The sequence below is a fragment of the Suncus etruscus genome (assembly GCF_024139225.1).
Source record: "Suncus etruscus isolate mSunEtr1 chromosome 15 unlocalized genomic scaffold, mSunEtr1.pri.cur SUPER_15_unloc_1, whole genome shotgun sequence".
NCBI classification, from domain to species: Eukaryota; Metazoa; Chordata; class Mammalia; order Eulipotyphla; family Soricidae; genus Suncus; species Suncus etruscus.
This window is the reverse complement of record NW_026060286.1, coordinates 371,235-397,285: the sequence shown is the minus strand read 5'-3', so window position 1 is coordinate 397,285 and position 26,051 is coordinate 371,235. Positions and strand designations below refer to the sequence as shown.

Below are 26,051 nucleotides of genomic sequence, written 5' to 3'. Positions count from 1 at the left end.
ACTTGGGCGACCCTATACAATATTAGGGATCAATGCTGGATCAGTGGTATGCAAGGAAACACTCTCCCAGCTGTACTATTGAACAACACAATCAGAAAAATATTTTCACAGGAATGAAATCGAGTTATGGAGTCCTGGATTCTGAACAAGGAGAGAAGCCATTCTGTAAGGACAGTATGTTGTGAACCACATGTTAGGCCTTCTCAAGTCTGCATCCATTAGCACTACCCCAAGCTACCTGGCCATACCAGGTAGCCTATTTGGAAAGACTACTAGGGAGCAGAAGGAAGGAATCCTAGACAATAGCTAATTATTCTATTCTATTTTATTTATTTATTTGGTATTTACTCCACACCTGGCAGCGCTCAGGGCTTACTTCTGGCTCTGAGCTCAGAAATCACTTTGGTGGGCACAGAGGACATATGGGATGCTGGGATTCAAACCACCATTGGTCCTGGGTCGGCCGCTTGCAAGGCAAATGCCCTACCACTGTGCTATCTCTCTGGCCCCTATTTTATTTTATGTGGATTTTGGGCCACATCTGAAGGTGCTCAGGAGTTCCTCCTGGCTCTGTGCTCAGAAATTACTCATGATAGGCTCAGGGGACCATATAGGATTCTAGGGTTCGAACCTGGGTCTGTCCTGGTTCGGCAGCCTGCAAGGCAAATGCCCTACTGCTGTGCTATTGCTCAGGTTCTCATGCTAATCATCTTAGAGATTTTTAAAATCAGATCTAGAAACTCTCTATACCCCTTCCCTATATAATCTGACTTGTGACATGGGGTATGGTCATTTCCCCTGTGAGACAGCTCTGAGCAGTCACTATGGGGATTTTAGCTGACTGACTAGTTTTCTTTAGCTTTATTCCAATTGTGTGGTCTCTTCAATGGACTTCTGACCCTAACAAACTGAAGAGGAAGCGAAGGCCTCCCCACACTCTTAAGTTCCTCATCAAGGTTGGAAGCAAAGATAGCAGGGTAGGGACCCCAGGACAATAAAGTCTTGAGATACACTAAAAAAAGGGATTGAAGACAACACCTTGACTTGGGGTCACTGCAGGCATCAAGATCCAATTGTTCGCTAGATTTGTTGGTCCGTCCTGTCTCTAGTTCACCACCCTGAACCTCCCAGGGATGCCCGGCCGCTCACCTGGCTGAGACCCTGGAGCTCCAGGGCCTTCAGAGTGGCCCCTTACTGGCCAGAAAGAAAATCGTTCCTCCAGACCTCCCAGTGCCCGCGAGGACCCCCTCACCACTCTCCAGCCTGAGCTTTGGGTGGTTGGTAGAATCACCAAGGGAAAAGGATGAAAGGGGGTGATGGCGGGGGTGTGGGGGAAGCTCAGATTCAGTGACATTACTGGGATTCCATCTGCATTATTAAAGGTCCAGGCTCCATCTTCCCACCAAGGACTTGGCATGAAAGCAAGGACAGCAACATTCTTGACATCAACACAGCCCAGATCTCAACCCACTCCTGGGTCCCCTGGAGAAGAAAGAGCTCCTGGCCACATCTTGCCATGTGATTCTGCACCAGGCTTACAACCCAGCAGGCCTTTTCAGCCCCAGTGCAGTTAATACCTGTCAGATGTGCTCATCTCTGGTGCTCACAGCTGTGACTTTCTTCCAGGGCTTCCTGCAAAGGGTCTTGCTATTGCTCCTTAGAAATAATCCAGGAATGGGCCTGGGCGGTGGCGCTAAAGGTAAGGTGCCTGCCTTGCCTGCGCTAGCCTTGGACGGACCGCGGTTCGATCCCCTGGTGTCCCATATGGTCCCCCCAAGCCAGGAGCAACTTCTGAGCACATAGCCAGGAGTAACCCCTGAGCGTTACCGGGTGTGGCCCAAAAACCAAAAAAAAAAAAGAAATAATCCAGGAAGGAGAACATGGGGACCCACCCTCTGTAGTTCTTTCCCCAGGTAGGAGTGTCAGTTCAAAGAGGGCCAAGATGGAAAGAAAGAGAGGAGTGTGCAGCCCCAAGTCAGGGTGTGTTTCCTGGCAGGGGCTCTGGACTGTTTTTTTTTTTTTTCTTTTTTTTTTGGGGGGGGGGGTCACACCTGGCAGCTCTCAAGGGTTTACTTCTGGCTCTATAATCAGAAATCGCTTCTGGCAGGCTCGGGGGATGGTGGGATTCAAACCACTGTCCTTCTGCATGCAAGGCAAACGCCCTACCTTCATGCTATCTCTCCAGCCCCTGCAATTTATGTTTGGAACAAGATCTCAAAATAGGAATGAGCTGGTAAGACTTGCAAGTTCCAAATCAATGGTATATTTCAGATAAAGAAATTCTGTGATTCATGGGGAAAAGGGTGGGAGGAAAGAAATACTGTGATTTGGATTTAATAAAATGCTAGTTCAAGGGTTTAAACTTGCTCATTGCCAGCTGAATCCATGTTCCAGTGAGAAAGTCTTTGCACTGTGCCTGGGGGAAAAAATACCTGGATTTCATTCTTTGCTGATTTATGTGGGTCCCTGAACCACACAAAGTATGATCAGTGAGCACACAGTTAGAATAAACTTAAGCACTGCCTGGTTTGAACCCTCATAGTATATAAAAAAAAAAAAAAATTAAAAAAATGAAAATGATCTCATTGATACTTAGAAAGAATAAACCTACAGTGAGACTTCTGTTATGTTTTGGGGATACATTAGTAAATTCAGGGATTCCACCTGATGCCAAGGGTCATGTGACATGCTGGGGATTTAATCAGGGTATAGAACCCAGCTGGCTGACTACAATGCATATGCACCCTTTTCACTTCCTATTCCTTCAGTCCTAATAAGGTTCTTTTTTGTTTGTTTGTTTGTTTGTTTTTTGGACCATACCTGATTGTGCTGAGGGGTTAATCCTGACTCTAGGCTCAGAGAGATAGCATGGAGATAAGGCATTAGCCTTGCCTGCAGAAGGATGGTGGTTCAAATCCCGGCATCCCATATGGTCCCCTGAGCCTGCCAGGAGTGATTTCTGAGTGGAGAGAGCCAGGAGGTACCCCTGAGCGCTGCCAGGTGTGACCCAAAATACCAAAAAAAAAAAAAAAAAAAGAAAAAAGAAATCACTCCTGGTAGGCTTGGGGGACTCCAGGATTCAAGGAGGTCACCGAATGCAAGGCAAACACCCTCCTCCCTATGGTATCGCTTCCCCTACTATAGTTTGGGGTTTGAGTTTTGGGCCACAACTCAGTGGTAGTTACTCTCCTGGAATGCTCGGGAGACCATATGAGATGCTGGGGATTGGGCCTGGAGAGATAGCACAGCGGCGTTTGCCTTGCAAGCAGCCAATCCAGGACCAAAGGTGGTTGGTTCGAATCCCGGTGTCCCATATGGTCCCTCGTGCCTGCCAGGAGCTATTTCTGAGCAGACAGCTAGGAGTAACCCCTGAGCGCTGCCGGGTGTGGCCCAAAAACAAAACAAAAACAAACAAACAAAAAAAACAAAAAAAAAGAGATGCTGGGGATTGAACCCAACTGAGGTATTTTCTTTTTTTTCGTTTTGGATTTTGGGTCACACCTGGAGGTGTTCAGGGTTTACTCCTGGCTCTGTACTCAGTAATCAACCCTGGCAGGCTTGGGGGACCATATGGGATGCCAGGATTTAAATCATCATCTGTCCTGTGTTGGTGGCGATGTAAGGGCAAACGCCCTACTGCTGTCCTATCATTCCAGTCCCCCAACTGAGGTATTTTCATTGGCAGAGATGGCTGTTTCATTTCCATTGTGGGGGATCCCTCCTGGCCTTCTCTTATGTGCTCACAGTCCCCACACTGAACTCAAACCAAGCCCCAAAAAAGAATATCTTTTAAGTCTTTTTCAAATTGGTGCTTTAGGTTCTGTGGAGGATAGATTTACACTTCTCTGCCTGTTAACTCAGGATCTTCCACATCCATAAAATCGGTTCATCCTACTAATAAAAATAAAAAATGGACTGGAGAAATAGGGCAGAGCATAGGGTGTTTCTCTTGCACATGGCCCACCGGTGTACACAGGAATGACCTCTGAGGTTAAGCACCACTGGGTGTGGCCCCAAAATAATAATTAAAAAAAATTAAAAGAAGACATGGCCAGGTATCTATATACAGTAGGTAGTGTGCTTCCCTTGTACTCAGCTGACCCAGGTAGGATCCCTGGCATTCCATAGGTCCCCTGAGCAGCACCAAGACTTACCTACCTCTGAGTGCAGAGCCAGGAGTAGCCCTTTAGCATTGCTGGTTGTGATCCAGAATTTCTTTTTTTTTTTTTTGGGTCACACCTGGCGGTGCTCAGGGGTTACTCCTGGCTGTCTGCTCAGAAATAGCTCCTGGCAGGCATGGGACACCGGGATTCGAACCAACCACGTTAGGTCCTGGATCAGCTGCTTGCAAGGCAAACACCGCTGTGCTATCTCTCCGGGCTCCAGAATTTCTTTTTTAAATATGGAATGCTTCACAAATTTGTGTGTCATCCTTGCACAGGAGCCATGCTAATCTCTGTATCGTTCCAATTTTAGTATATGTGCTGCTGAAGCAAGCTGTGATCCAGAAATTTAAAAAAGAACATGACACCTATAAGAGAACAAAGCCTGTTGTCAGGGAGATTACAGCATAATGGACTCAGCTCTGGATGTCCCTGAATTATAGTATTTATTGTTAGAGCCAGTAAACATGGGGATAAAAGTGGAAAAGAGGGGCCGGGCGGTGGCGCTAAGGTAAGGTGCCTGCCTTGCCTGCGCTAGCCTTGGACGGACCGCGGTTCGATCCCCCGGTGTCCCATATGGTCCCCCAAGCCAGGAGCGACTTCTGAGCACATAGCCAGGAGTAACCCCTGAGCATTACCGGGTGTGGCCCAAAAAAAAAAAAAAAGTGGAAAAGAGAACTATTTGCTGATCTATTTGCTAGGCTTTCCCTATCAGCCAGTCTGTTGCAGCTACTGCAAAAGTGTTGGGAATAACATCTGGGCAGGGGCAGACGCCAGATGAATACAAACCCCCATCAACAAGGCCTTCCTTTGGGAATCTGGTAATTGGTCCTTTAGGGTGCTGAAATCACCTTTCCTGCCCCTCTGCTCAGACTATTACATAACTAAGCACATTTCTTTTTTTTTTTTTGGTGTGTGTGGTTTTTGGGTTATACCCGGCAGTGCTCAGGGGTTATTCCTGGCTCCAGGCTCAGAAATTGCTCCTGGCAGGCACGGGACCATATGGGATGCCGGGATTTGAACCGATGACCTCCTGCATGAAAGGCAAACGCCTTACCTCCATGCTATCTCTCCGGCCCCTAAGCACATTTCTTTATTGGATGTCTGCCTGTCTCCACAGAAATCCACACATGTGGAGAACTGGGTTTTCTGTGGTTAAAATCACACTTGGAGGCCTACTTTTAAACAAGGTACATGACATTATTGATTTGGATGGTATGTAAAGATAGCGGTTGCAATGCCCATGGCATCATTAAGTCAGGAAGTATGTAAAGACAGCGGTTGTAATGCTGATGGTACTATTAACCCAGACAGGTTGTCCTGGATGACTTTCTCCTTAGCTCATCTTGTACTCATCACAGCAGGGAACACAAGTCTCTGAACAGAGACTTTCTTTTATATTCAAGGCTGGCTTGCAGAAATCCCCTTATTTCCCAGCTTCTTGCCCCACATCTCCATCTTTTTACTTTATAAGAATAGAGTATGTTATGCAGGAGGGGCTGGGGACCTTTGTGCCTGGCTTAGGTTGTCCTGGTGACATCTAAACAATGTCTCAGAATCTTAATCATCATTGACTACCAAACCAGACTACAGGTCATGGGTTTCTGCTAACATAACAAAAGCTGCAGCCTCTGTTTCCAGTTTGTACTGTTGACTCAATTACTATATTAGCAAGCATGCAACTGTATGAAAACAGCTCTTAGTCTTGGCCACCAGATGGTTTAAAATGTAAGGTCCAAAAGTGCTGCAGGAGGCTTCTGTCCTACAGCCATCAGTGGGATTTTAATGAATCCTCTTCAGGGAGAGTGGGTTGCATGGGCAGCGAAATATGAAATATGAAATAAATGAAACCACACACAGAGTATGTGGGGTCAATACATCTTCTGCAGGGAGTGCTAATGTTATTTATTCCAAACAGTAGATTTTATAGGGAGGAAAGCCAGTCACAAGTTGCAAAGTTTAATAATATTTAAGCTGATGGTGCCGTGAGCTGTAACAATTCTGAGTTACAGAAGGAGAAAAGGTCACACTCAGGGCAGCTTTTTTTTTTTTTTATTTGTTTTTTTTTGGTTTTTGGGCCTCCACCTGTTGGTGGCTCAGGGGTTACTCCTGGCTGTCTGCTCAGAATTAGCTCCTGGCAGGCCACAGGGGACCATATGGGGACACCGGGGATTTGAACCAACCACCTTTGGTCGTCGGATCTGGCTGCGTTGCAAGACACAGCCCTGTGCTATCTCTCCAGGCCCTCAGGGCAGCTTTTAAACAACCAACCTCAAGAAAAGTAGGAAAAAATCTAGGAACTTGAGTCCCATCACTAAAGTTAACTCTATAGTTTTAGAGGTCAAGGAAGGGGGCCAAATCCCCTAGAGGTGAATTCCCATTTTCTGAGAAGAGTCAATAGCTCAGGATCTTGCTGTTTGAGCTATGCCCTTGAATTACCAGACAATGAGTTCCAAGGACATAAGAGAGAAAATATTGTCTTTTGATTTTAGTGCTAAATATGTATCCAGACAAAGGGGTTCTCTTAGTAATTTTTGGGTGCTGGGGATTTCTGAAAAGAATTTGATTGAGGCCAATCTTTGCCTGAGATTTTTACAAAGGAGAGAGTATGCTAAATAATGACAGGAAAAGGTAACTAGCAAGCATGACATTATCTCTTCAGGAAATTCCTCAACTATCCATGCAGGGAAAAAAGGCAACCACAGCGGTCTTTTGAGGGAACCCCATGGGGGTCACCTCAGATCTGGACACCAGTGGAAATCCAGGGACACATACTATGGGCTGAGCTCCCCTAAAATTGGAGATGTTTTTTGCATGCCAGTGGTAACAAAAGTAATAAGAATAAAGAAAATAATTAATTCATCACTGCGCAATGCAGATAAAAGGGTAGTAAGCCAAGGGGAACAATTTAACCAATTTTGATATAGAGGGCAGAGGTGTGACGTCACTGAACCTGCAGTGTCCTTTGCATGCCCATTCCAGCTTGGTTCTTGGAGCTGCCTTCTTTGTGGCCTGGGAAGGGCCAGGGGACCACGTGGGCGCGCGGGGAGGGGGGGTGTGGGCGCGCGGGGAGGGGGGGGTGTGGGCGCGCGGGGAGGGGGGGGTCTGAAGGGACGATCCGCCACTCTGAGTGCGTGGAGCCCAGCTGCAGCCTAGCACCACCCCCAGCACAGCACCCACCAGTTAAGCAGCAATGGCAAGTTATTCGAGCCCCAGCTGGTGTTGATGCCCATATGGTTGACTCCTCTACCTACCCAGCCGAAGCCTGGATTCCGGACTTGCAGTTTGATTTATGTGACCTTGTGGGCCCCTTTTGGTTCAGTATTAAAATACCTTGGACAGGCTTTGGGTACCATGATCCACGTGATTCATCTTATGGTTACTCCACATTAAGTGCAAAAAATAATTAGCATGATTTATAATGTTATGTATATTAGATATACATAGTATATATGTATATATATGTAGTAATATAGTCGTAGATATACATATATATGTATTATAGTTATAATGAGTATATCTATATATATATATATATATACTGCCATGACCTTTTACTACCAAAATGGATTATTATTGTGCTGCATGGGGGTGTGAATAATCCATTTTGCAGCTGGATAAAGCATAGCATGTAAGGCTTTATTAAATTACTGCCCTGGGGGCTGGAGTAAAAGCGCAGTGGTAGGGCCTTTGCCTTGCACACAGCTGACCCAGGGACAGATCCCCCGGGTTCCCTAGTGGTAACCCAAGCAGGAGTGATTTCTGACTGCATAGCCAGGAGTAATCCCTGAGCATCACTGGGTGTGGCCCAAAAATACAAAACAAAACAAAAATTAAATAAAATCACTGCCCTTTTGGCTCTCTGAGTAGCACCATTGTGGTTGGCAACAATAAGTGCCTTACCCAGAGGTGGCAAAAAGGGAGCCAAGAAGAAAGTTCTTGATCCATTTTCTAAGGAAGATTGGTATGACGTGAAAGCACCTGCTATGTTCAATATAAGAAATATTGGGAAAATGCTTATCACTAGGATCCAAGGAACCAAAATTGCATCCGATGGCCTCAAGGGTCATGTTTTTGAAGTGAGCCTGGCTGATATGCAGACTGATGAAGTTGCATTTAGTAAATTCAAGCTAATTACGAAGGGTGTTCAGGGCAAAAAACTGTCTGACAAAGTTCCATGGCATGTACCTCACTGGTAACAAAATTTGCTCCATGGTCAAAAAATGGCAGACCATGATGGAGGCTCATGTTGATGTCAAGACTACTGATGGTTATTTGCTTTGATGGCTCTGGATTGGCTTCACTATACAATCAGATCTGGAAGAACTGTTTCGCTCAGCATCAGCAAGTTTGCAGATTCAGAAGATGATGATGGGGGGCCCGGAGAGAGTGCACAGCGGCGTTTGCCTTGCAAGCAGCCAGATCCTAGGACCAAAGGTAGTTGGTTCGAATCCGGATGTCCTATATGGTCCCCCCGTGCCTGCCAGGAGCTATTTCTGAGCAGACAGCCAGGAGTAACCCCTGAGCAACGCCGGGTGTGGCCCAAAAAACAAAAACAAAAACAAAAAACGATGATGATGGAAATCATGGCTCAAGAGGTGCAAACAAATGACTTAAGAAGAGATGGTCAATTAAATTGATTCCAGGGGTGCCCGGGGCGGGTGGCGCAAAGAGGTAAGGTGCCTGCCTTGCCTGGCGCTAGCCTTGGGACGGACCGCGGTTTGATCCCCCGGCGTCCCATAGTGGTCCCCCTAGCCAGGAGCGATTTCTGAGCGCATAGCCAGGAGTAACCCCTGAGCGTTACCGGGTGTGTGGCCCAAGAAACCAAAAATAAATAAAGTAAATAAATAAATTGATTCCAGATAGTATTGAGGAAGATATAAAAAAGGTTTGCCAGTCTATTTACCCACTCCAATATGTCTTTGTTAGAAAAGGAAAAATGCCGAAGAAGGGCCGGAGAGATAGCATGGAGGTACGGTGTTTGCCTTGCATGCAGAAGGGCCGGAGAGATAGCATGGAGGTAGGGTGTTTTGCCTTGCATGCAGAAGGACGGTGGTTTGAACCCCGGCATCCCATATGGTTTCCCTGAGCCTGCCAGGAGCAATTTCTGAGCGTAGAGCCAGGAGGAACCCTGAGTGCTGCTGGTTGTGACCCAAAAACCAAAAACAAACAAATAGAAAAACAGTATTAAGTACTCACAAAATTAACAATATTTAAAAGGTTAACTACAACATTTTGCACATATTTTAGATACCTTTAAAATAAAAAAAAAAATTGGGGCCGGGCGGTGGCGCAAGAGGTAAGGTGCCTGCCTTGCCTGCGCTAGCCTTGGACGGACCGCAATTCGATCCCCTGGTGTCCCATATGGTCCCCCAAGCCAGGAGCAACTTCTGAGCGCATAGCCAGGAGTAACCCCTGAGCGGCAATGGGTGTGGCCCAAAAACCAAAAAAAAAAAAAATAAATAAAAATAAAATAAAATAAAAAAAATTTCCAATACAAATATATAAAAGACCCAAATTTTAATACTTTTGTAGCCCCTTTGAATTTAAAATAACAAGTATTTCTTTACTGATAATCCTTCCTTTGAATTTTTACTATCTGTTCATTTATTTATTTATTTATTTATTTATTTATTTATTTATTTATTTATTTATTGGAGGGGGCTCACACCTGGCAACGCTCAGGAGTTACTCCTGGCTCTATGCTCAGAAATCGCTCTGGCAGGTTCTGGTGACCATATGGGATGCCGGGATTCAAACCAATGGCTTTCTGCATTAAAGGCAAACGCCTTACCTCCATGCTATCTCTCCGGCCCCCATTTTTTATTTTTTTTTAATTTATTTATTGAATTGATTGATTGGTTGGTTATTGGGCCACACCTGGTGGTGCTCAAGGGTTACTCCTGGCTCTGCACTCAGAAACCACTCCTCGAAGGTCAGGAGACCATATGAGATGCTGGAGCTCTCTGTTCAGAAATTGCTCCTGGCAGGCATGGGGTGGGGGGAGTGGGGGGTGGGGTGGGGGCTGAACCATGTGGGATTCAAACTATTTGTCCTGGGTTGGCCATTTGCAAGAAAAATGCTATACTGCTGTGCTTTCTCTCAGGCACCTAAATCATCCAATTTTTATTTGAGAGTGCAGACACTGCTCCACTCAGACAGGTTCTCCTGGGGCAGTGGCCTTTAGTATGGGGATGGGGCTGACCACCACCTTTAGGTGTTTTGAAGACATAAGCCTTCTATTGCCCCCGTATATCCTGTCCTAAGAGATTAGAAGATAAGCCTCTGGCTATGATGGGTATTATAGCTTCTGAAATTTCTTCTGAATCTTTCCATATTAACCCCTTAATGGTTTCAAGAGAGGGGGTACCTCCCCTACTCCTAACACCCCCAGTCCAGTAGGCTAGAGACCCTGCTTTTAGGGTGAATGGCTCTAGTGGCAGCCTTTTTAGTACTTCCCCTTGGGTTGATGGGGCTAGGGACTCCCAGATTTAGATTAAAGGCTTCCCCATCCTTATCAAACAGTGAAACCTATTTTTGTATCATGGGCATGGGGTGGAGGGACCCTTAATGTTGTGCCTCCTCCCTTGTTAATTAGGCCACTTAAAGAATTAACATTATCTTGCAACCAATTTTTATTCACCCAGCTTTTAGAAATTTCTAAAGTCAGAAAAACCTTTTTTTCTCAGTAAATATTTTTTTTTTTGGGGTCACACCCGGCAGCGCTCAGGGGTTATTCCTGGCTCCACGCTCAGAAATTGCTCCTGGCAGGCACGGGGGACCATATGGGACGCCGGGATTTGAACCGATGACTTCCTGCATGAAAGGCAAATGCCTTACCTCCATGCTATCTCTCCGGCCCCTTCTCAGTAAATATTTTAAAAAGCCCAAATTTCTTCTTTCCCGAGCTAGTCAGTTTTCCTATTAGCATAGAGACAATGATCTTCCAAGGGAAATTTCTCTTGTCAGATAACAAGCAAGTTCTAAGGCTGCTTGGTTTTAAAAAACAGACACATTTTTTTCCCTCTCTTTGGCCAATTTTTTGGGGGGGCCACACCCGGTGATGCTCAGGGGTTACTCCTGACTGCCCTCAGAAATTGCTCCTGGCAGAGGAACCATGTGGGATGCTGGGGATCAAACCCAGGTCTGTCCTGGATCAGCCACTTGCAAATGCCTTACCTCCATGCAATCTCTTCCAGCCCCTTTTCAGCCAATTTTTTTTTTTTTTTTTGGTTTTTGGATCACACGTGGTGGTGCTCAGAAATAGCTCCTGGCAGGCACGGGGGACCATATGGGACACCGGGATTCGAACCAACCACCTTTGGTCCTGGATCGGCTGCTTGCAAGGCAAACGCCACTGCGCTATCTCTCCAGGCCCTTCAGCCAATTTTTAACCTAAAATGCTCTGGCCTCATCTTCAGCCAATTTTTAATCTAAAATGCGGCAATACTCAATCATAAACATAGCAAAAAACACAACACAATTTGAACACACAATTTTTTGGTTTTTGGGCCACACCCGGCAGTGCTCAGGGGTTACTCCTGGCTGTCTGCTCAGAAATAGCTCCTGGCAGGCACGGGAGCCATATGGGACACCGGAATTTGAACCAACCACCTTTGGTCCTGGATTGGCTGCTTACAAGGCAAACACCGCTGTACTATCTCTCCAGGCCCCTGAACACACAATTTAAATGAAAACGCAGAACAGAAACTGACAAACAAAACAAATAAAAAGAAAAATTTTCACAATTCTCATCCCATAGGGGGATAGAAAAACAAAAACAAAAAAAAAAAAAAATCTGGGCCCAGAGAGATAGCACAGCCGCGTTTGCCTTGCAAGCAGCCGATCCAGGACCAAAGGTGGTTGGTTCGAATCCCGGTGTCCCATATGGTCCCCCGTGCCTGCCAGGAGCTGTTTCTGAGCAGACAGCCAGGAATAACCCCTGAGCACCGCTGGGTGTGGCCCAAAAACCAAAAAAAAGAAAAAAGAATAAAAAAAGGAAAAAACAATCTTTGATGTCAATAATTACCAAATGCAAGTTACGAGGAATGGATGAAAGCCGTGGCAAACTCCTTTGAAAGACCTTCTATATTATCATTTTTGGGGGGAGGTCATATCCAGCAGTGCTCAGGGTTACTCCTGGCTCCTGGAAGGCTCAGGGGACCATATGGGATGCTTGGATTCCAACCACTGATCTTCTGCATGCAAGGCAAACGCCTTAGCTCCATGCTATCTCTCCGGTCCCTAAATGATCATTTTCTTATTAATATTTATTTATGTATTTATTTATTTTGGTTTTTGGGTCACACCCGGCAGCGCTCAGGGGTTACTCCTAGCTCTATGCTCAGAAATCGCTCCTGGAAGGCTCAGGGGACCATATGGGATGCTGGAATTCGAACCACCGACCTTCTGCAAGTAAGGCAAACGCCTTACCTCCATGCTATCTCTCTGGCCCCTCTTATTAATCTTTTAAAACTTGAAATATACACCCCTTTCAAGAGATCTTTCATGGGGCTGGAGAGATAGCATGGAGGTAAGGCGTTTCAGTTCAAATCCCGGCGTCCCATATGGTCCCCGTGCCTGCCAGGAGCAATTTCTGAGCATGGAGCCAGGAATAACCCCTGAGCACTGTCAGGTGTGACCCAAAAACCACAAAAAAAAAAAAAAAAAAAAGAGATCTTTCATGGGCTGGTTGATGGGCTAATGTAGCCAAGTTTTAGTTGTAACTTGAATATATAGTTTAAAGTGTCCAGTTTGATTGAGAATAGAAGCCATTGTTCCACCTATATTGGGTCCTCTTTGTTCCATTTATTTATTTATTTATTTATTTATTTATTTATTTATTTATTTATTTATTTATTTATTTATTTATTTATTGGTTTTCGGGCCACACCCGGTAACGCTCAGGGGTTACTCCTGGCTATGCGCTCAAAAGTTGCTCCTTCCCAAAAACCAAAAAAAAAAAAAAAAAAAATTGGGGCCGGGCGGTGGCGCTGGAGGTAAGGTGCCTGCCTTGCCTGCACTAGCCTAGGACGGACCGCGGTTCGATCCCACGGCGTCCCATATGGTCCCCCAAGAAGCCAGGAGCAACTTCTGAGCGCATAGCCAGGAGTAACCCCTGAGCGTCACAGGGTGTGGCCCAAAAACCAAAAAAAAAAAAAAAAAAAGTTGCTCCTGGCTTGGGGGACCATATGGGATGCCGGGGGATGGAACTGAGGTCCTTCCAAGGCTAGCGCAGGCAAGGCAGGAACCTTACCTCTAGCATCATCGCCCGGCCCCAGTTCCATTTATTTTTTTACTTTTATTTTTGGGTCACACCTGGCAGTGCTCAGGGGTTCCTCCTGGCTCTATGCTCAGAAATTGCTCCTGGCAGGCTCTGGGGACTATATGGGATGCCGGGATTCGAACCACCAACCTTTTGCATGCAAGGCAAACACCTTACTTCCATGCTATCTCTCTGGGGCCCATTCCATTTTAATTTTGGGGACGCTTGGAACAGTGGCCTGAATTATTTGGGGGGTGGCACATTTATTTTTTTTAAGAACCATATGCTTTTGCCTGTCCCAACAAGTAGTTTTTTAAACCTTTGGCCACTATTGGCTCAATAAAACCAGAATCTCCATCTGAATTAACCCATTTAAAAAACCCTTATTTTCGGGGCCGGGCGGTGGCGCTGGAGGTAAGGTGCCTGCCTTGCTGCGCTAGCCTAGGACGGACCGCGGTTCGATCCCCCGGCATCCCATATGGTCCCCCAAGAAGCCAGGAGCAACTTCTGAGCGCATAGCCAGGAGTAACCCCTGAGCGTCACAGGGTGTGGCCCAAAAACCAAAAAAAAAAAAAAAAAAAAAAAAAAAAAAAAAAAAAAAAAAACCCTTATTTTCAAAGGTTCCTAGTGGAAAACTGCCCACATCTTGCACTTTGGGTCCTGCAGTTTCCACTTGCCTGGGGCCTTCTCAATTTGAATAATTGTATCAGCCCAGAATCCAATAGCAAAGAAAACAATTGGCCCGTTATGTTGATGGATTCTCTTGGGGTGGCAGGGGTCATGTGGGGAGAGGGTGGGGGAGATACCACTGGAGGCCCACTCTTTTTTTTTTTTTTTTTTTTTTTTGGTTTTTGGGCCACACCCAGTAATGCTCAGGGGTTACTCCTGGCTATGTGCTCAGAAGTTGCTCCTGGCTTGGGGGACCATATGGGACACCGGGGAATCGAACCGCGGTCCGTCCAAGGCTAGCGCAGGCAAGGCAGGTACCTTACCTTTAGCGCCACCGCCCGGGCCCGGAGGCCCACTCTTGACTGAAATTACAGTTGGGGGCTATTCCCACCCCAAAAAAATGTCTTAATATTTTTATCTAATCTTTTTATCTTTTATCTAATCTTAGTGCTGTAAAAAACAAAGAGCTATGAACTGGAGCAGAAGGAGGCCTGCACTCCTGATCCAGGAATTTTTTTTTTTTTTTTTTGGTTTTTGGGCCACACCCGTTTGACGCTCAGGGGTTATTCCTGGCTATGCACTCAGAAATTGCCCCTGGCTTGGGGGGACCATATGGGACGCCGGGGGATCGAACCACTGTCCGTCCTATGCTAGCGCTTGCAAGGCAGACACCTTACCTCTAGCGCCACCTTCCCGGCCCCCTGATCCAGGAATTTGACACACACTGCTCAGCACCCACATTTCACATATGCCCAGGATACTACCACACTCTACATAGAGTCTGACTCTGGGGCTCCTCCCACACTCGCCTCCAAACATGCCAATGTGCAGCCTCCCAAGGGCTCCTTCTTCCAACAAGGATATCAGTGCAGGCTTCACCCTGCATTGTCCTGCCCAGAGGAACAATTCATGGTTAGAGATAGGCTTGACTCCAGAATACAGAGCCAGAGTTCTGTTGTTTGTTCAAAAGAAACCATCAGGGGTCGGAGAGATAGCACAGCAGTGTTTGCCTTGCAAGCAGCCGATTCAGGAGCTAAGGTGATTGGTTTGAATCCCGGCGTCCCATATGGTCCCCCGTGCCTGCCAGGAGCTATTTCTGAGCCGATAGCCAGGAATAACCCCTGAGCACCGATGGGTGTGGCCCCCCCCCCAAAAAAAAAACAAAAAAAAAAGAAAAAGAAAAAGAAAAAAGAAACCATCAAATGACACAGTACAACCTGGAACACAGAATAATTGGAAAATGTCCTTTGCAAACAGGAGCCTCAGGTTTGATCCAAAGAAGATCTGGAGATGGTGATGCTGTGTGGCTCGAAACTACTGATGAACAACACTTATGTCAAAATTTTTTTTGTTTGTTTGTTTTTGGGCCACACCCGGCGGTGCTCAGGGGTTACTCCTGGCTGTATGCTCAGAAATAACTCTTGGGGGCCGGGCGGTGGCGCTGGAGGTAAGGTGCCTGCCTTGCCTGCGCTAGCCTAGGACGGACCTCGGTTCGATCCCCCGGCGTCCCATATGGTCCCCCAAGAAGCCAGGAGCAACTTCTGAGCGCATAGCCAGGAGTAACCCCTGAGCGTCACAGGGTGTGGCCCAAAAAAAAAAAAAAAAGAAATAACTCTTGGCAGGCACGGGGGACCATATGGGACACCGGGATTTGAACCAACCACCTTTGGTCCTGGATCAGCTGCTTGCAAGGCAAACACAGCTGTGCTATCTCTCCAGGCCCACTTATGTCAAATTTGCTCGCATAAAAGTTGGAGTTACTGAAAGATGGGACATTAGTACAGAGCAGCAGATTCAGCCTTGATCATTAACACCCAAAGTGATCACTGAATAATGCCAGATGTAATCCTAGAGCTCAATGGTTTATTTAGCTCTGAGCACTCCCATGTGTGATCAAGAGCTTCCCCACAGTTACAAAAATTAAATAGCCTGCATTTGGAAGTATTGCAGAAAGGACTGAGTGGTCAGGGCTGACTCCTAGCTCTGTGCTCAGGGATAATCCCTGGAAGCTTATGAAATCAATGTGCAGCCTGGATCAAACCTGGTTCACAGCAGCCAAGGAAAACACCCCACACAATGTTTTATTCCTCAGGACTGTAGAATGACATTTAAGTTAAAGACTGTTCCTCACAGGTGCCCCAGGACGGTTCTTACCCATGGCCCGAAGGTGTTAGTAGGTCTCCAGCATCACATCTCTATAGAGCGTCCTCTGAGTTGTGTTCAGGAACGGCCACTATCTGGGGAGAAGCTCAAGGCCACATTAGGGAAGATCACCGTGTCCTGCACCAGCACACACAGGAGGGATAAGGGCCCAGGCTCACACAGCCCCCGAATGTAAAGAAGGGACCTCCCAGTATCCTAAAGGGAAGCAGTTCCTCTGCTCTCTCCAGTCAGGAAGAACCAGTCTCAAAATCAGTATGTCAATGGGCACCTCTGATGACAGACTTCAGAAATTCCTGAGCATCAGCTAACATAAAGTGTGAACACTCCTGAAGTTAGTTCTTGGAAACAGTGGATGCACACAAGGAATGCACAGGTATGCACACAAGCATTCCTGGGCCAATGTCCAGTATAACTAGGTCCACGGAATATTGCCAGTTGTCACTCTCTAGCACAGAGCAGAAGGTACTTTGGGTTTCCAACACACACACACACACACACACACACACACACACACACACACACGGTAGTAGAAGGAAAAATTCAAGGGTCAGATTGTGAGTCAAGCCTTTACTTTTCCAAATCAGCACATGTTTACATCCAAAAAATTCCTCCATGAGCAGATAAAAGTGGCCTGACTCCCAATCTCTATGACTTTTCAAATGACCCTTTGCTCACATTTCCCTCTTAGATCCACAAGTCATGGCACTGTAGACATATAGGCCTTGAAAGTGCAATTTGTTTCTGAAAAGAAATGGAGCTGGATCTGGGAGGAGGCCAGACTCTTCAGAGTGAAGAACAAAAGATCTGAATTGCATGGAATGACCACAGGGGTGGAGAAACAGAGCCAGGGGTTGCAGACAAGGCCAACCCAGGGTCAATCCCTGATATGTACTTGGGTTCTCTCATGTTGCCAGGAGTAAATCCTAGGTGCAGAGCCAAGATTAAGCCCTGAGTATAGCCAACATGGAAAAAGTCTATATAAAACAAAATAATCTGAAGTAGTACAGCAAAAAGCAATCAAAACAAAAACTCAGAGGGAAGTGCACGTGCAGGAAAAGACCCAGCCACATAGTTTCCAGTAAGGCAGAAAAGCCTTCACCCAGAGTTTAGAGAGTTAGGAGTCTCAGGGAGTCTGCCAGACCCCCATAGAGGGTCCTGAGTGAGGACAGTGAGAAGACAAGTGGACCTGTATGGCCTGCATCTAGGAACTCCAGCAAAATACAAATGGACAACGTCGTGTTGAACCTAGAGAACAACCAGGAGAGCACTCACTTTGTACTTGGCTGCCCCAGAGAGAACACCAGACTCCCCATCTGGTCCATAACATTGCAGAGTAGAAGGGACACCTGAGCACAGAGCCAGGAGAACCTCCTTTCTGCTGTGGAGTCAGAACTAAAAATAATAGAGCTGATCCCTCATGAGGCAGAAATGATGCTTTAGGGCAGAAATCCTGGAATCAAGAATTTCCTTAGCAAAATATTACCAGCCCAAATTTTCTGAATTCCAAAACCCCCAGGGGGTCTGAGAACTGCCAGTGGTGACCCAAGAACATTGATTCAGGAGCCAAGTCTGAACACATTGGGGGCCATTAAACCAAACACAGCGGAGTCCGAACTGTGGTGCAGTGGTAGAGCATATGCCTTGCACGCCGCTGATCCAGGACAAACCACATCCCATATGGTCCCCAAGTCAGGATTGATTTCAGATCAAATAGCTAGGAGTAATCCCTGAGTCTCACCAGGTGTGGCCCCAAAACAAAACAAAAATACAACAACAAGAAAAAAAGCAAATAAGGGGGCCGGAGAGATGGCATGGAGGTAGAGTGTTTGCCTTGCATGCAGAAGGTCATTGCTTCGAATCCTGGCATCCCATATGGTCCCCGAGTCTGCCAGGAGCGATTTCTAACTTTTTTTTTGGGGGGGGGCCACACCCGGCGTTGCTCAGGGGTTACTCCTGGCTGTCTGCTCAGAAATAGCTCCTGGCAGGCACGGGGGACCATATGGGACACCGGGATTCAAACCAACCACCATTGGTCCTGGATCGGCTGCTTGCAAGGCAAACACCGCTGTGCTATCTCTCCGGGCCCAGGAGCGATTTCTGATTTCTGAGCGTGGAGCCAGGAGTAACCCCTGAGCACTGCCGGGTGTGACCCTCCCCCCAAAATCCAAAAAAATTAAAAATAAAATATAAGAAAATAAATATAAGAAAAGCAAGTAGGAACAAAAGTGGCCTTAGCACCCGGCCCAGAGACACACCTTGGTGCTTGGAGTCTGCTGACTCCCATCTTCCCACCTTTTCCTTCCCCCTACCTTGGAACTGGACTTCTTTTTTTTGTTTGTTTTTGGGCCACACCCAGCGGTGCTCAGGAGTTACTCCTGGCTGTCTGCTCAGAAATAGCTCCTGGCAGGCACGGGGACCATATGGGACACCGGGATTCGAACCAACCACCTTATGTCCTGGATCGGCTGCTTGCAAGGCAAACGCCACTGTGCTATCTCTCCAGGCCCTGGAACTGGACTTCTGATGCTGCAGCCCCATCTTAACCAATCTGTATTATTCTGGAAGAGCAGCAGAAAGGTAGTTTGCATGAATTCCTGTAGGAAAGACACAGCGTGAGTACTAGAGCAGAAGAAAAAACCCTGCCCTGACTAAGAAGTGCCTGTACTGGGGCCAAAAACGCTGAATGGGCACACTCTGGACACCAGATGAACAGAATCAGAAACTCCCTTCTCTCTCCTAGGAAGTAGAATGGGGTCGGGACCAGGGTTTGAATAGGACAGGAGAGTTAGCCTTGCTCTAGGGAGGAACTGCAGTCTGGAGCCCCCGGGAGTGCAGGACAGGACAGGAGCAGACTCTAAGAGAGAGGGACAGTAATTCAGTCCCCCTGAAGGCCAGCAGCACAAAGGCCACTTCTAAATCTGGAACTTCCTCTGCCACGGGGACTTAAAGGACAAACTCTCTGCTGCTTGCCTGTCATATGGCTTCCTCCTACACACTGACAGGACAGACCATTGTGCAAATTAGGACTAAGAACTGTCTGTGAGGAATTAAATTATTTAATTTTCGGGGCCGGAGAGGCAGCATAGCGGTAGGGTATTTGTCTTGCAAGCTGAAGGACGGTGGTTCGAATCCAGGCATCGCATATAGCCGCCCCCACAGCCTACTGGGGGCGATTTCTGAGCATAGAGCCAGGAGTTAGCCCGTGAGCGCTGCCGGGTGTGACCCAAAAACCAAAAAAAAATTAATTTTCACAATCATCAAATGAGCAAGACCCTTCTCCAACATTTCTTCTAGGAATTGTATGATGTCAGAGGTTAAGCTCAAACCTTCCCAAAAACCTTACTTTAAGTATATGTATATAAGTAAACCTTACTTTTTTTTTTTTTTTTTTTGGTTTTTGGGCCACACCCGGCGGTGCTCAGGGGTTACTTCTGGCTGTCTGCTCAGAAATAGCTCCTGGCAGGCACAGGGGACCATATGGGACACCGGGATTCGAACCAACCATCTTAGGTCCTGGATCGGCTGCTTGCAAGGCAAACGCAGCTGTGCTATCTCTCCGGGCCCAAACCTTACATTTTTATTCAATATGAACGTTCTTATGAATCAGGTGTAAGAAGACAGTGTAGGACTTCCCATGTCACCCACATGAAAGAATTCTACCCACTTTAAATGTTCTTTAATTTATTTTTTATGGCCATACCCTGTGGTGCTCAGAGGCATAGACCATGCTCAGTATTGAGAAATAATTCCTGGAGGGCATGGGAAACCCTATACAATGTCAGGGATCAATGAAGGGTCAGTGGTGTGCAAGGATAACACATTCCCAGTTGTTATTTAGAACAACCCATCCAGAAAAAGTTTCATAGGAGTGAAATGGAGGCAAGAAGTAAATGCCTCTCCACACTCCGCAAATACCTCATCAAGCTTTGGAAGCAAACAGGCAGGGAGGGACTCCAGGACAATAAAGTATTTTGTTTGTTTGTTTGATTTCTGGGGACCACACCCGGTGGCTCTCAGGGTTTACTCTTGGCTCTTAGCTCAGGCAGGCTCAGGGAACCATATGGGATGGAACCCCGGTCCTTCCAGGTAGGCCATGTGCATGGCAAAGGCCTAAACAGCTGTGCTATCACTCAGCTCCCACCGCCCCCAATAAAGTCTTGATCTCTTAAAAACAAAGAAAGGATTGAGGACAACACCTTGAGCTGGGGCTACAGCAGGCCCTTAGAGAGCTGGACCCTCCCCCACTTGGGCTCCAGCAGGAACAGAGGCCGAGGGAAGTAGTCAGCGACCTTCAACTACCCCCACCCTGCCCCTGGCAACCACCCTAGCAACAACAGATCCTAAACCAAATTGCAAAGCCCCAGGAAAGCGGCTGGGGGAACACCTAGAAAAGCCTACTTGGAACCAAGGATCCATTGCCTGGGGCCAGGGTAGCGGCATCTCCCTCAGACTTCGGGGTTTTCAAACATTCATTGTGGAAAGTGTATCAGGGGTGCTCTTTCTCGGATATGGAGCCACATCTCGCCAAAATCAGGGCTGGCCAGAGCTCAGCAGTCAGAAGTGTCTGCCAAGCCAGACTTTCCTGCACAACTGGAGTCCTAGATCCCCCAATCACTCCCCAGGAGCCAGATCTGGAGAGAGTGAAGGGAGAGCTGCAGATTCCCTCTAGGGCCGCCGCCTCTTCCCCCCAGTTCCTAGGAGCCACCAGGGGCCTCTCCAGCATCACTCGGGCTGTTCTTTCTTCCCCCGGTCGTGTCTGAAAATTCCCGCCTGGGCTCGTTCAAGCCCGTGTTCCCCTTAACCGCCCGCTTCCCCGTCGCCTCCCGCATCTCGACCATCGTGGGGTGTCGGGACTGAACCCCGCTCGCCCACTTGCCAAGACAAGCGTCTTGGGCGGCCGATCCCCCCGACTCGCCTCTTCTCGGTTCTGTCTCTGGAGATGATCACAGGAATAAAGGCAACAAATCAAACCTTCCCGTGCTCGATCCAGTCTCTGGGGCCGCCACCTCCAACCTCCCCGGGGCGCCCCGCCGCTTCGCAGACCGAGAACCCGAAGCTCCGGGACGCTCAGAGCAGCCTCCCGATGGTGGGGGCGAAAATTGTCGCCCCAGACCGCCTGCGCCCGAGAGTCCCCGTCACCAATTCGGAGTCCCTCTCGGATTGAGGGTTCGAGGAACCGTGCGGGGGCAGGACCGGTAGGGGAAAACATTAAAAGCCTCGAGCTCTGTGACATCACCGAGAGTTCGGTCCTAGTCTTCAAGGGCCTGGCAACAGCTAGGCACCAGGCACTACTTGCCCTGGAAGTTTAACTTTTGCGTCTTCTTGACTTAGATCAGGTGATTCAAACCGCTGTGGTGTCCAGATCATGTAGAGATGGAGAATGGGAAATTCCAGATCACAGGTGCAGTAGAAATTTACTTTTTAGTTTTTCATTTATTTATAGTTTTGGGGCCACAATCAGGGTTGTCAGAGATTTCTCCTGGCTCTGTGCTCTGAATTTATTCCTGCAGACCTGGCAGACCATAAGCAATTCCAGGGATCAAACCTTGGTTGGCTATTAGCAAGGCAAATAGCCTGCTCGCTGTGCTATATATAGATTGTTCCCCAAGAGAGAAATGTTTGAGCTGGAGTAATAACACAACGTTAAGACCTTTGCCTTGCACGCAGTCAAAAAGGGACAGACCTGGGTTCAACCCATGGCATACCATATGGTCCCCAAAGCTTGCCAGAAGTGATATCTAACTAAGCACAGAGCCAGAAATTACCCCGAGTGCTGCCAGCTGAGGTCCAAAAACCAAACCCTCCCCCCCAAAAAAAATAGAATAGGAAAAATGTCTGGGCCAGATGGAAGAAGTTGAGGAAGGAAGTAATGGTGAAGTCCTGTCATGACTTCCATTATCTGATGATGTAGAAGGGTCTAGCTCTATATCCAAAGTACAGACCCAAGGACACTGACAGAAAATCTAAGCTGCATATGGGGTCCCAAGTTCAGCCTTTAAGGTTGTTGAACTGCTCAGAGAAAACCAGATTCTATCCCAAGTTCCCCATAAGGTCTCATAGGTCTCACTAGTATAGAGTGACCCTGTGGTGGCCAAAGATGAAATCTTCCCTCCAAACACCCCTGGCACCTCCAAACCTACCTACTTGCTGCCAGACTCTGCAGAGCTGAAGTCTGAAGCCATCAGGTTCCAGAAATTAACCAGGAGGCCCTGATCTCACTCCATTTCTGATCAGAGGCCTAAAAACTAAGCACCAGCTAATAATACATTTTTCCAGTCCCAGAAAAGGTAATTTCCACTCTCCTGAGCTTGGACCAGCTGTTCCCCACAGCTAGGCTTCAGCAGGTCTTGGAGAAATGGAGCAGGTTGAAGGTGAACTGCCTGAGACTGGAGAAGTTCCTGGAGAAAAGAAATCACCAAGATTCCTTGGCAAACACTCCATGACCAGAACTAGGCCAGCCCAGATCACAAAAATCTACAATAAAATAATAAATTAAAAAAAAAGCAACTTTTTTTTTGTTTTTTTTTTTTTGGGGGGGGGCCACATCCGGTGGTGCTCAGGGGTTACTCCTGGCTGTCTGCTCAGAAATAGCTCCTGGCAGGCACGGGGGACCATATGGGACACCGGTATTCCAACAAACCACCTTTGGTCCTGGATCGGCTGCTTGCAAGGCAAACACCGCTGTGCTATCTCTCCGTTTTTTTTTTTGTTTGTTTGTTTGTTTTGTTTTGTTTTTTAAACATTTCTCTTTTTTAATTTTTTTTATTTATTTAAATATTTTTTTTTGGTTTTTGGTTTTTGGGCCACACCCGGCGGTGCTCAGGGGTTACTCCTGGCTGTCTGCTCAGAAATAGCTCTTGGCAGGCACCGGGGACCATATGGGACACCGGGATTCGAACCAACCACCTTTGGTTCTGGATCAGCTGCTTGCAAGGCAAACGCCGATGTGCTATCTCTCCGGGCCCCAGGAGCAACTTCTAAGCATAGAGCCAGGAGTAACCCCTGAGCAGAGCCAGTGTGACCCCCCCCTCAAAAAAAAAAGCCAATCAAACAAAAATATAATGGTGTTCAGGCACTCATTTTCAAATATCTATGATTTTTCACTGGTTATTTTTTGTCTATATTCATTTGTCATTCTTGTTTGGCCTGGGCAACACAGGATTACTCTAGGCCTTGTACTCAGGAGCCTGAGGACCCATGAGAGGCAGGGATTGAAGCCTGATGGCATCTTGCAAGGAAAGAGTCCTACCTGCTGAGTTAAAACTCAGGCTCATTTTTTAAATTTCTGGCCCCAAAACAAAAGAAACAAGTGTTTCACAATACCAACAGCTAGAAAGAATCCATCACCCCTTTACCCAAAACAATTAAGAGTTTTTCACTTTCTGAAGCTAGGCACATAGGTTTGATAAAACAAGGGACCATATGGGATGCCAGGATTCGAACCACCTTTGGTCCATGTTCGGCAGCTTGCAAGGTAAATGCCCAACCACTGTGTTATCTGGCCACCTGTCTGTTTGTTCTTTTGAGCCACATGCTCGTGCTCAGGGCTGACTAGGGGCTGTGTGCTCAGACTTTCTTAGAGAGTTCAGGGATCAATGTGGTTGGGGGGGGGGGTATTGAACCTGGGCCGCCCATGTGCACTGCCAGTGCCCTCTTGCTGTCCAGGCCTGATTTTCCTGTAAAGCAACGTCCTGGATCTCCCAGGTGCTTCCCAGGAGCCAGACCTGGAGACAGCCCAAGGGCCAGGTTCCCCTCTGGGGGTTTCTGCCCCTGCCCCAAATCCTAAGAGCCACCAGGACCCCGCATATATCATTTGATTCGTTTCCTTCTCTGTCATTTATGAAAGTTCTCGCGTGAGGTAGTTCAACCCGTGTCTGTCTCTCTCGACCGCCTGCTTTGCATCCCATCCGGAGTCTTGGTCATTTTGGGGCGTCGATACTGAACTCCGCTCACCCACTTCATGACGAGCAACAGCACCTTGCTCTCTCAGTCTTTTAGGTCCATTGAGATGATCCAAGTACATCACAGGAAGAATTGCAACAAGATCAAATTGTCTGCTCTAGCCATCCGTCCTTCCTGGTCTCTAGGTCGCCACCCCGAAACTCCCCTGGGTGCTCTCGCCTTTCAACCAGCGCGGCCCCTAGATGACCAGAGAGAAAAACGTTCTTCCGGACACCCCCGCACCCACGGGGATCTGCTCTCCAATCCAAGCTTTGGGGGCTGGTGGAACCACAAGGGGAAAAGAGATGCGGGGGTGGGGGAAGCGCGAGTTCTGTGACGTCACTGGGATGCCTTCCTCATGGTTTAAAGGGCCAGGCTCCATCTTCACACCAGGCACTTGACACCAAAGGGGAGGCTTGGCTTCTTCTTGACTTAGATCCGGTGATCCAAACCACTGTATTCTACAGGTCATACAGAGATGGAGAGTGGAAACTGATCAGATCACATGTGCAATGGAGATTTTGCGGTTTTTAAATTTTATTCTTTTTTCTTTCTTTCTTTCTTTTCTTTTCTTTTCTTTTTTTTTGTTTGTTTGTTTTTAGGTCACACCCCCAAGTGCTCAGGGTTTATTCCTGGCTCCAGGCTCAGAAATTGCTCCTGGCAGGCACGGGGGACCCTATGGGACGCCGGGATTCGAATCGATGACCTCCTGCATGAAAGGCAAACGCCTTACCTCCATGCTATCTCTCCGGCCCCTAAATTTTATTCTTTTTATTTTTTATTTTTGGGTCACACCCGGCGTGCTCAGGGGTTACTCCTGGCTGTCAGCTTAGAAATAGCTCCTGGCAGGCACGGGGGACCATATGGGACACTGGGATTCGAACCAACCACCTTAGGTCCTGGATCGGCTGCTTGCAAGGCAAGCCCCGCTGTGTTATCTCTCCAGGCCCTAAATTTTATTCTTTTTTTTTTGTTTTTGTTTCTTTTTGTTTTTTTTTGGGCCACACCCAGTAACGCTCAGGGGTTACTCCTGGCTATGCACTCAGAAGTTGCTCCTGGCTTGGGGGACCATATGGGACACCGGGGGATCGAACCGTGGTCCATCCAAGGCTAGCGCAGGCAAGGCAGGCACCTTACCTTTAGCGCCACCGCCCGGCCCCCTAAATTTTATTCTTGATATCTATTTATGTTTTGGCCACAACTCATGGGCTCAACGGTTATTCATATCTCTGTGCTCTCAAACTTCTGCAGACCTGGCAGACATGAAATGACAGGGATCAAACTCATGGCAGTCCTGTACAAGGCAAATGGTCTACACTATGTGATATATGTATATATATATTTATATGTTTATATGTTGGCTTCTAAAAGAGAGAAATATTTTTGCTTATGTTTATTTTTGTGCCACACCCAGCAATGCTCAGGAATTACTCCTGGTGTGATCTGGAGATCATATAGGATGCCAGGGATCAAATCCAGGTGTGCTGCATGCAAGGCAAATGCATTCCCTGCTGTACTATCACCTCACCCCCTGGATGAAGTTTCTGACCCAAGATATCTGTGTATGTAACATTGAATTTGCAGGAAAGCATCAACTTTTCATGCTCTCTCAGTTACATGAGTGAATTAGACTTCTATATAAGACACATACATTGCTCAGAATGGGTCTCAGGGATTGGTAGAATGGGTCATCTAAGGGATTTTTCCCCCTAGGAGATATTTGAGTATGTGAGTGGGTATAGGCTCTGGATCTCCTGCTTTCTGTGTGCTCAGTTGTTGCTTGCAGTGTTTGGGGGTATTGAACTGCTGGGGACTGGAATATGTAAATATTCAATATCATGAATTGAAAG

General features: G+C 47.3%; 2 pseudogenes; one reads left to right on the top strand and one right to left on the bottom strand.

Moving 5' to 3' along the window:
• Nucleotides 1–4,396: 4,396 nt before the first annotated feature.
• LOC126000454 (uncharacterized) lies at nt 4,397–4,496 on the bottom strand (annotated as a pseudogene).
• Nucleotides 4,497–7,035: 2,539 nt separating this feature from the next.
• Nucleotides 7,036–21,424, top strand: LOC126000447 (40S ribosomal protein S3a-like; annotated as a pseudogene).
• The last annotated feature ends 4,627 nt before the right edge of the window (nt 21,425–26,051 follow it).